The sequence below is a fragment of the Pogoniulus pusillus genome, unplaced genomic scaffold, assembly GCF_015220805.1.
Source record: "Pogoniulus pusillus isolate bPogPus1 unplaced genomic scaffold, bPogPus1.pri scaffold_128_arrow_ctg1, whole genome shotgun sequence".
Taxonomy (NCBI): domain Eukaryota; kingdom Metazoa; phylum Chordata; class Aves; order Piciformes; family Lybiidae; genus Pogoniulus; species Pogoniulus pusillus.
In genome coordinates this window covers 75,300-86,235 of record NW_026974565.1, presented here as the reverse complement: position 1 = coordinate 86,235, position 10,936 = coordinate 75,300, and the positions used below count along the sequence as shown (strand labels likewise).

Genomic DNA, 10,936 nt, shown 5'->3' with positions numbered 1-10,936 from the left:
GCCGTCCCGTAAGTTGGGCGCAGTCCGGAGCCCGTGGCTCCGTAGGCGTTTTTGGGAGTGCCGAGGCGAGAGCGGCCGCCCTGTAAGTGGGGCTGTGCGTCGCGGTGCCCGGCGGGAGGTTGGAGGGAACCCCCCTGTAATCAGGGTGGGTATGTCTGGCCCCAGGCTTTCAGAGGCATGGCGTCAGGTTTGTTTATCTCAGCGTGTACTCCTCGGCCCCAGGCTTAGTGTTGGTGGAGTCTCCCGCCATGACCCAGGTCTTTGGCTGCGAAAGCCCGCTGCCTGGCTCCTGAGTCTGCTTCCTGTAGCTGCGGGGCTAGGCCATGCTCTCGACTCCCCGGCATCGACCCACCCGTAAGCGGTCCCCGGTCCGAGTGCCTTTGCGCTCAGCTAGCAGCCCGTGTGGGGTGCCCGCGTCCTTAGCGGGGTGCGGGTGTAGATGGCCCTAAACTGGAGAGAAGGAGCCTCCGTAGGCCCCTGGGACCAGGGTTGCCCTGCCGGTCGGGGCCCGCTCAGTGCCCTGGCGTCCCAGGCGCTTTTTGATGCCAGCAGCGAGTGCAGCGCGCCGTAAGCAGGATCGTGTAGCCTCCGCGGCGGCTGCTTTGCGTGCCCAGCTGGATTTGTGCGGGGTTCCCGCCTCGCAGCCCGTCTCCAGTCCTGACCGGGAGTGTGCCGTGCGCCGCTTGGGTGAGACAAGGCAAAGTGGGAGGGCTTTGCGGCGCTGGGGCTGCCTGCGGGTGGGAAGCTGGCCGGGTGGTGCCCCTGGGGAGGTGCCCATTTCCCACGGGTGCGGAGGGGGAGGCGCCAGTGAGGCCTAAGCCTGCCCTTGCTCGGCGGTTGCTGGAGCCGACAGCGGAAGAGGCACGACAGAGAATGGCGAGGTAAAGGACGTTGAGAAGAGGCGGGCCGTCGGTCTGGAGAAGAGGAGACGGGCGAGGCGCTCTGGGCAAAGGGAGTCGCTCCTGACCGAAGGTGTGGTAAGTCGAGAGCTTTGCCGTCACCTCGAGTGTGGCCTGTGTGGCTTTGCGCTGGACAACCTCCACGTAAGTAGGACTCGGTCTTTGCTTGTGCCGTCGTTTGCCTTTTGGGCGGTTTGGTCCTTTGGCTGCCCGGAGCCCGGCTGCCCTGTAAGGAAGGCGCGAGGCGGTGTCTCCACGCCCGTTGGGGAAAGGGATCAACCTGGTCCCCGAGCCCCCCCTGTAAGCGGGGTAGGGTCCTTTCCGCAGCCCCGGCAGCTTGTCAGCTGTGGGCTGCCTGTGCAGCGTGACCCCCTGTACTCGGGGCGTGTCGCGGCTTTTGTCCTTTGGCCGCCCCTGAGGGCCTTTGGTGTCCCGAGGCTTCCCTGAGCTCCACAGAGTCTGGTGCGGCCAAGTCTGACCCTCTTCTCTCCTGCTGCGGGGTAAGGATGACTGTCCCATCGGTGGCTGCCCAGAGCTTGCTCCCTCTCCTGGGAAGAGATGTGCGTATGGCCCCCTCCCTTGCCTCTGTGTGTGTGTGCTTGTGTGCCTGAGCGTGCTTGTGGTGTAGGTTGCTGTGAAAAGTGCTGTAGCTTAGCTTAGGCTTCCCAGGAGGGAAAGAGGGGCTCTGGGCAGTAACAGGGGAGTCTCCTCGGAGTGCCCGAGCGGAGTGGGAGCTCAGCTTGTCCTGCAGGGACAGAGCGTAGGCCCTGTTGTTGAGGGCCTGGGTGTGTGCCTCCGTGGCAGCCTGTCCTGTTGTCAAGGTGGCATCTCAAGGGCCCTGTAGTCGGGGCCTGTGTGATGAGCTGTGGAGCCTTGTGTCCCTGTGTGTCGCCAGCAGCGGCCCGAGGTCCCGGTGAGCAGGTCCTAGGAGGCTGTTTTGGGCAGCTGAGTGGAGCGCACGTTCCTGGGCCCTTAGAGGGTGGAGGTGGCTCCCTGGGCTCCTGAAGAGGTGTTGCTGTGCTGCAGGCAGGTGGGCCGTCCCGTAAGTTGGGCGCAGTCCGGAGCCCGCGGCTCCGTAGGCGTTTTTGGGAGTGCCGAGGCGAGAGCGGCCGCCCTGTAAGTGGGGCTGTGCGTCGCGGTGCCCGGCGGGAGGTTGGAGGGAACCCCCCTGTAATCAGGGTGGGTATGTCTGGCCCCAGGCTTTCAGAGGCATGGCGTCAGGTTTGTTTATCTCAGCGTGTACTCCTCGGCCCCAGGCTTAGTGTTGGTGGAGTCTCCCGCCATGACCCAGGTCTTTGGCTGCGAAAGCCCGCTGCCTGGCTCCTGAGTCTGCTTCCTGTAGCTGCGGGACCAGTTTGAGGTCTCCATGACCCCTTCTCAGACGCAGGTCTTGTGTAGCCCCAAACTGTTCCACGAACCCAGAATATTTGACAGAAGCTTTTCATGAAAATGGTTTGTAAAGATGGGAAGAGACCTCTCATTGAGGATGTTGACTTCCAGTCCTTGGACTTGGCATTGAATTGAGACGTGGTCTTGAACTCTCTTCTTCTTGGAGTTTGGGAATGGTCGGACCCATGATCTTGATGATTTTTTGTTTCAAATTGAGGTGATTCGAAATGGCTATGACATAAAGCTAAAGCTCTGCTGTACCCTGAGGATACATAGTACCCGTGCTGCCCTTAGCATTAGTTGTATCCTTTTTATTGAGTACGTCCATTGGTGAAATGACCACAGGAGATGCGGAGTTCTCATCTCACTGAAGATCTTAGAAAAGTTGTGTTTTGCTGCCCACCATGCGTGTCTCTGCTACGAATGTGCAAGCGGGAGGAGTGGCTGATACTTCTTGAAGCTGTGCTACTCTTCAGGCCCATTTTAGCAGGTTGGGGAGCTGCAGAGAGGACACCTGAGGAAGGTCAGCAAAGGTAAGTGTGGAGTCCTGCATGTGGGGAGAAAGAAGTATTAGATGTTGTATCTTTCATCCCGCTGTGTTCTAAAATCTCTTAAGAACAAGTATTGGCTTGGTAGAGTGCATCTATTTCGTCTATTATATATAAAGGCTTCTAGACTATAACCTCAAATAGAGCTGCATGAGGTTTTCTATATACACAACTCATATTTTGAAAACAGTGAATTTTCCATTGTGTGTGTTTGTAGCAGACATAATGAGATGGGTGAAGGAAGAGAATTATCCTTAAGGACATTGTTAAAGTATTGAAATGACAGCATGGTGATGATGGCAATGGGAAAGGCTCTTGGAAAGCACATGTTAAGAGGGGTGAAGGTTGTGGGGTGGTTAGGAATGTTCTTAGGAGACATTTGTATAGAGGCCAAAGAGAGGATGGTGCAGATGAAGAGAATGTTATCTAGAGTTGTAAGGAGCCCAGAAGAAGACAGGAGAACCAATTCTAAGCTGGCTAGGGAGATATTGTGTTACAGGTGCCAGCATTCTAGAGGTTGGTGACAAGCCTGCAAACCACATAGGGCCACTGAAAAAGGCAAGTGGAATCGACTAATACATAGCAAGCTCTCTTGGTAAGATTACACTGTGGGCATGCCTTTGGTTGGCTGTGCTACTGAGGTACCCCTCTGGAGGAGATTTGCCACAGACATCTAGGAAGTGGACCACACTTGAGCAGGGAATTAAGCTTCTGAGGGAGTTTGCTGTAAAGGAAATACTTTCTGGAGATGACGGTATGCAGAATCCTGATGAAATTCCTGTTGGAAAATGTCTTTGAAAGAAACTTCTTGACATTAGATGGAGGAGCAAGTTTAATAGTTTGGTAAACAGGTTTGTGTGAGAGAACAACGATGGAAGACTTCCTACAGTTGGTGAATTCCCTGACCAAATGAGGCAGTTAGAGGACATTTTGTCCCACACTTCTTTAGTGTCTGCTTTAAAAACTCAGGCTGCAGAAATGAAAGGTAGAATAAAAAAGATGGAGGAGGCCCTTAAAATCTCCATATCTAAGTTGGTGAAGGAAAAAGCATTTCATCTGGAGATGAATCCAGTACCAGTTGAACAGTTTACCTCAGGAGTGGAAACACAGTTGGACAATGTGTCATTTGGTCATCCACAATGCATTGGAGAAAGGTAAAGTCCCAGAACATCTGCAATTCATCAATGACAACATTGTGTGGGACCAAACTGCTGAGGAAGCCTTTGAGAAAGGTAACACAATAATTGACATTTGGTTGAAGGCAGGTTTTACCATAAAGAGGACAAAGTAAAAGGACCTGCCAGACAAATACAGGCAGGATGGTCACTGTCACATTCCACAGGATGCGCTAAAGGAATTCTCCACCACGGCAGTTCCTGTGACTAAAGAAGACCCTTCCAGTTTCTTGGGTGCAGTGGGATTTTTGGAAACCTGGATTCAGTCAGATTGTTAAACCTCTGCAAGATGTGACTTGTGAAAGGAGCAATTTTGAGTAGGGACCTGAGCAGCAAGCAGCCTTTGATCAGATCAAGTGAGTAGTCCGTGCAGTGGGCTTGGGAGCAGTTCAGACTGGTCCAGACATGAAAAACATTCTGCATCCAAATGCAAGTGGCAGTGGCCCAACCTGGAGCCTTTTGGCAGAGAGCTCCAAATGAGACATGTGGTTGTGCACTTGGTTTCTGGAGTCATTGGTGCAGAGGTTCAGGAGTGAATGACATTCCAAAAGAGAAAGAAATACTAGCAGCTCCTGAAAGAGTAAAAGCACTTCTGAAGTAATCTGAACAGAGTCACAACTTTCAGCTTCTAGATTACCAGTTCTGAACTGGATGTTCAAAGGCAAAGGTTTCTCACCACATCATGCCACAGATGCACCCTGGTTTAAGTGGATAGCTTTGGTAAGCCTAGGAGCACAAATGGGTACTCTTGCATGACCTGGTCTGGTGGAAGTGTTCACTAATTGGCCAGAAGGTACAAACTGTCCCAAATCTCCAGTAGAGAGAGTAACCTGTGATGAGGAATTTTCTCCTTATGGTGATCTCTCTGATCAGGACAAGAACAATGCTTTGTTGACAGACGATTCCTGTCGTCTTGTTGGGAAGAAGCAAAGATGGAAGTCAGCAGTCTGGAGTCCCGGCAGGAGAGTTACAGAAGTGAGAGATGGAGAAGGTGAATCCAGTCAATTTGCTGAAGTAAAAGCTGTCCAGCTTGCTCTTGATGTGGCCGAATGTGAAAACTTGGCTATCCTTTACCTCTACGCTGACTCGTGGGTGGTAGCCAATACTCTATAGGGTTGTCTAAAAGACTGGAAAAAGAACTGGTGGCAGATGAATAAAAGTCTATTTGGTGTGCTGGTCTATGGGAGGAAATTGATGGTTGCCTTGAGAAAATGCCAGCGCAAGTGCAGCGCAGAAACACACACAGGCCTAAGAACAAAGCTACTCAGGAACGTAAACACAACCATGGGGCAGATCAAGCTGCTAGAGTTTCTCAAGTTGATACAAAGTATGATCTTGACCTCGATAGGAAACATGGAGGTGAGCTGTTCTGGGCTTGGTGGGCCCTTCATTCATTTGGACACCAAGGCCGAGATGCAACTTACTGGTGAGCATGTGACACGTCAATGGACTTCTCCGTGGATCACAGGATATTAGGGGTTGGTAGGTAAATAGGGTGTGTGATACGGTAGAAGTAACCACTAGGTGTGTGGAATAGGCTGCATGCTGTTTTTTAATGAACGAATCACAAGATGCCAGAATGTACTAACTGCCACATGAACAGAACTCAAAGTGTCTAAGAGATACACAGTAAAGGTCTTGGGAATCTTGCGGCGTTTGCCACAGTCGAGGTTCCGTAAACAGAACGGGACCTGCACAATCAGGTTTGTTGCAAACAGTGGACGGTAATAAAATTCCTGTTGTGCGTGAAAAGAATCTGTTAGGAAAAGCTGTTTGGGAACTTTCTCCTTTGGGTGAAGAGAAACCTGTGCGAGGGGTGGTTTCCGCTGAAGGTCCTGGTCATCCATACCGGGTAATGCAGGAGAATGGTGAAATCCAGTGTATTCCAGGAAGAAATCTAACTTTAGATGAGAGACTTAAACCTCAGAGCGCATAATAGAAGCTGTAAGAACTTGTGTTTGGGGTACAATGCGGCATCAAAAAGACGAATCTTTGAGAGATCTACAGTACAAGGGCATGAAGCTATGTCACTTGGGAGTTCCTGTTTTCATGTCATCTGTGAAGAGACAAACCGTTTCCTGTCTTCTGGTCTTTTGAGTCGCCTACATCTAAGATAGCTGGAATGAACTATGAAGTGGTGTTGCAGAGGGGAAATGAATTGGTGGGAGATGATAGTCTACAAAAACATATAATTTATTAACTTTAATATTCTGAACTCTCGCCAACCCCAACCACTGAATTGTAATATTAATATTTGTTCTTACATGCTTATGGAAGACATTCTAGGAATATCAGCAAACAGAACTATTATTATCTAGCAAACATTCAAACTATAAACAGAGAGAGGAATTTCCCCACAGCCAAATGCCACTTGGGGTCAATCTGCTGCTTGCCCACTAGGTGGGCGGAAGCTCGTTCTGCTTTATGGCAGAAGGCAGTAGAGAATTACAGAGACATTTAAAGCATTTACTCACAAATTCCTATTAATCGTCAATCACCCTCCGGGGCTACGTCACAGCCTATACAAGTGTCCAATCTTCAGGGAGCTCTGCCCATGGACTTCAAGGCTGAGTTCCTCCTGGTTTCAGGGGAAAAGATGCAGACGTGCAGACAATCTCTGACTTTGTTCTCATGTCTTCTTCTGACAGGACCTGAGGTGCAGGAGGATGTCATACAGTCTCAGCACGACGTCCCGCTGGCCATGCAAGCCGATCACGTGCAGACAGTCAAGGGTCTGCTCCTGGTAACTTGCGGCAGTGGAGTTTACCAGGCAGCAGTAAGGCAGCGGTCGTGCAATAGGGTGGACGGGAGACTGGGCTCCGTAGAGAAAGGCAGGCAATACAAGCAAATAGCAACAAGCAGTGAAGCAAAAGCAAGCAAGCAGGCAGGCACTTTGTTTACCTGTGTACCTCCTATTTATCACATGTGGGCTGAGAATAATGGCCCCTTGGCTGTCAGAATGACCAATGAGCTTGGCAGTTAACCAAAGCATACCATAATAGGCAAGGGCCACAGGCCTGGCCTCCCCCAAATATGGGGATAGCGTGGGCCTTGCACCTAGTAAGCTGCAAGCTAGGTGCATGGGCTTACCCAAGCGCGTTACACAACTTGGGCCCTGGGCAGGCCAGACTTTATGGCGCCAGGTCTATTGTGGCCTTTTTGCGTTTGTTTGTATCCGTTTAATGTGTTTAGCCCTGGTGCGGGCAGAAAAACACGTCCAGGCAAGACAAAACATGTATAAGCCTATTTTGTGCAACTGGAAACACAGACTTTACAAGGATGGATAAATATTTTTTTAGATTTGACAGATGACTGTATGTAAAACAGTGAATGATCTAGAGGAGTGATTTGTCATGGTTTGAGGCCAATTGCGATATGTTAATGAAGGAATGAGATGATTGGTTGTAAAAGGAAAATAATGATGAAGTCTGTCATTCATTGGTCTGCTTTCTGGGATAGAAAGAACGTCAACAATTTGTACCACTCTGGTCTGTGATGCTGGATCTAATAGCTTCCTCCTCATTCTGTTCTGGTGTCTGTTCTACTGATTGTGGCTATCAGGAAACAATGTTTCAGCCGCTCACAGTTACTTAAAACTTGCTGTAAGGGGCCACTAGGCTCTTTTGTGTGTGGCACACTGGGGTAACCTTACAGGGCCTCCTGTAATACTAGAGAATTCCTATCACTGGGTATGGGCACACCAATATTGGTATGCTCTTCTCCTGTTGCGTCTATAATTCTTTGTCTGCCCTTGCAGATCAACTCACCTATTGCTTCCATTTGAGTTTGAATGCTTGTTTTTGGTCAATTATAAGATTGCATTGTTTGTCAAGGGCACTGCTTGCCTGGGGATCCTTTCCCCCTTTTCCTTTTTACCATTGACAAACCATGGCAAAAGAGCACGTGACACGGTTACGGACGAGCAGCAATAGCGATAGTTCAGCGAGTCGTCGGCTGACAGCACCGGCAGCAATCTTTTGAGCAAACTTCCGCAAGACAGACTCAAGGAGAAACCGTTATAGATTGACAGGCATCAGTACCACAGAAAAGTGGCAGAAGAGGAGCAATATCGGCATTAGCGATACCCACAGCGTTTCTAAGCCACTGAATGTTGCCCAGGAGCGTCTGCGCATCAGTAAGGATAGTTAACTTTACATCCAATTCAACCTTTGGTGGCTGAATAACTGAATCAGAATTTTTCTACTCTAGATAATTCCAAGGCGCCCTCTGCTCAACCTTCTCAGCTGCTACTGTTAAACCTTTCTCCCTCAGTTTTGCAGTGATGTGGTTTGTATCTTGATCAGTGAATTGTGTCCGTCTGCAGAACAGCATGTCATGCATATAGTGGTAAATGATGACCTCAGACCAGAGGATCAAATGGGTGCCAAAGCCCAAGCCACATATAGTTGGCATAAGGTGGGAGAGTTTTTCGTGCCTTGAGGCAGTACAACCCACTCATAACGCCGACTAGGTTCTGCTTTATTGACAGAAAGTGGGGTAAAAGCAAAGCTTTGTCAATCTTGGTTAGCCACTGCAGTCATGAAAAAGCAATCTTTCAAATCAATTATCACAATATGTCAATTGTGTGGTAACTTAGCAGGAGAGGAGAGACCAGGCTGTAGGGCTGCCGTTGTCTGCATTTGGTCATTTATTTTTTGGCGGTCACACAAAAGATGCCATCTTCTGGATTTCTTTGGGATTACAAAAATGGTAGTATTCCACGGGCTAATGGAAGGTCGAATGTGGCCACCAGCCAATTGATCAGCTACCATATTTTTTTGCATATTGCGGCATTTCTTGCGTTATCGGCCACTGCTCAAGGCAAACAGGATTATCTGAGAGCCAAGTAAGTGGCAATATGGGTGGCTGCTCGGCAGTGGCTGTCACTAAAAAGAATGCTTGTCTGTGGTAAGGATAGCACCCGTCTGATCTAGTGCATCCTGTCTGATTAACGTCTGTAAACATCCTGGTAATGGCACGACGTACAAAAAGGTGACAGTATGAGGCTCTTTTCCCAATTGTATCACATAAGAATTCCTCTGCAGCTCTGTTTGTCTGTGAGGGATTTGGGGTTTTGTATTCCATCTCCTTTGTTTCTAATTGTAATACTTGTAAATATGTTGTGTATATGTGCTAGTAAATTTGTCTGTGCAATAAATACATCTACATCTCAGCAGTGGGAGCAAAATCCAAGTAAGGTAAGTTCCAAGAGAGGTAAGTACCTATCCCACCACAGAGGTTTAGGGGGTTGGGGTTAGGATTGGAGTGAGATTAGGGGCTTGGAGGTTAGGAGTTGGGAGTTAGTATTAAGGGTTAGGGGTTACAGTTAAGGGATTTGGTTTAGGGTTAGTCCATTAGAATTGAGGTTGGCATGAGGGTGAGGGTTGGGAGTTAGGGGTTGAGGTTAGGGGTGAGGGTTGGAGTTAGGCACTAGGGTTGAGGGGTTAGGGAGTGAGGGTAAAGTTAAGGGGCTGGGGATGGAGTTTTGAAGTTGGGAGTTATGGGCAGGGGGTTAGGTGTGAGGGTTAGTGTTAGTCAACCATTAGGTTTAGGGGGTTGGGGTTAGGCAGCTGTTAGGGTTAAGGAGTTAGGGTTATGAGGTTGTGGTTAGTCACCTGTTAGGGTTGGGTTCAGGGTTAAGAAGTTAGGCTTGGTGTTAGGGTTTAAGGTTAGGGAGTTAGGGTTGGGGTTAGGGTTAGTCACATCCGTTACGGGTGGGGTTACGGTCAGGGGATGAGGGTGAGCGCATTAGGGTTCGGGTTAGGGTTGAGTTTAGGGATTGGGTTAGGGCGTACCTGTTAGGTTTAGGGGTAGGGTTAGTCCGTTAGGGTTGTGTTTAGGGGTTTGGGTTATTGGTAGAGGGTTAGAGGGTAGGGGTTAGGGTTTAAGGGTTAGGTTAGCGCATGCATTAGGGGTGAGGGTAGGGGTTAGGGTGAGCGGATGGTTAGGTTTGGGGTTAGGTTTAGGGGTTAGGGTGAGCGGATGGGTTAGCGTTGGGGGTTAGGGGTTAAGGGTTGGGGTGGGGTTGGTTTTAAGGGTTAGGGTGGGGGTTGGGGTGAGTGTTAAGAGTTTAGGCATTAGGGTAGGGTTAAGAGTTTTGGGTTGGGGTGAGGGGTCGGGGTTAGGGTTGAGGGTTAGGGGATTAGGCTAAGGGGTTCGGGTTAAGGGTTAGGGTGAGGAGTTTAGGGTTGGGGTGAGGGGTTGGGGTTAAGGGTGAGGGTTAGACGGTTAGAATGAGGATTAGGGATTGGGGTTAGGGTTAAGGGTTAGGGTTAAGGGGTTGGGGTTAGGGGTCAGGGTAGGGGTTAGGGGGTGGGGGTTGGGGTTAGGGTTAAGGGTTAGGGTTTAGGGTTAGGTTAAGGGGTTAGGGTTGGGGGTTAGGGTTAAGGGGTTGGGGTTAGGGGTCAGGGTTGGGGTTAGGGGGTTAGGGTTAGTCGGTTAGGGTTGGGTTAAGGGTTAGGGTTTAGCGGTTAGGGTTGGGGATAGGGGTAGGAGTGGGTTGTGGGTTAGGGTTTGGGGTTAGGGTTAAGGGGTTAGGGGGTTGGGGTTAGGGGGTTAGAGTTAGGGTTGGGTTAGGGTTAGGGGGTGGGGGTTATGGGGTTAGGGTTATAGGGTTATGGGGTTAAGGTTAGGGTTAGTCACCCATTAGGGGTTAGGGGTTAGGTTTAGGGGTTAGGGTTAGGGGTGGGGGTTAGGGTTAGGGGTTAGGGTTAGGGTCCGGGTCCGTTAGGGTTAGGGTCGGGGTTAGGGTTAGGGTCGGGGTGAGGGTGAGGGTGAGGGGTTAGAGGTTAGGGTTAGGGGTTCGGGTTCGGGTAAGGTTTAGGGTTAGGGGTTAGGGGTTAGGGTTTGGGTTAGGGTTAGTATTAGGGGTTAGGGTTAGGGGTTTGGGGTTAGGGTTAGGGGGTTAGGGTTAGGGGGTTAGAGG

At 50.0% G+C, this 10,936-nt stretch overlaps 1 long non-coding RNA gene across 1 annotated transcript; it reads left to right on the top strand.

Moving 5' to 3' along the window:
• The first annotated feature begins 466 nt into the window (after positions 1-466).
• LOC135173905 (uncharacterized) lies at positions 467-5,192 on the top strand. The gene is made up of 2 exons (XR_010301550.1): positions 467-4,068; positions 4,910-5,192. It is a non-coding gene; the product is annotated as an uncharacterized LOC135173905 (long non-coding RNA).
• The last annotated feature ends 5,744 nt before the right edge of the window (positions 5,193-10,936 follow it).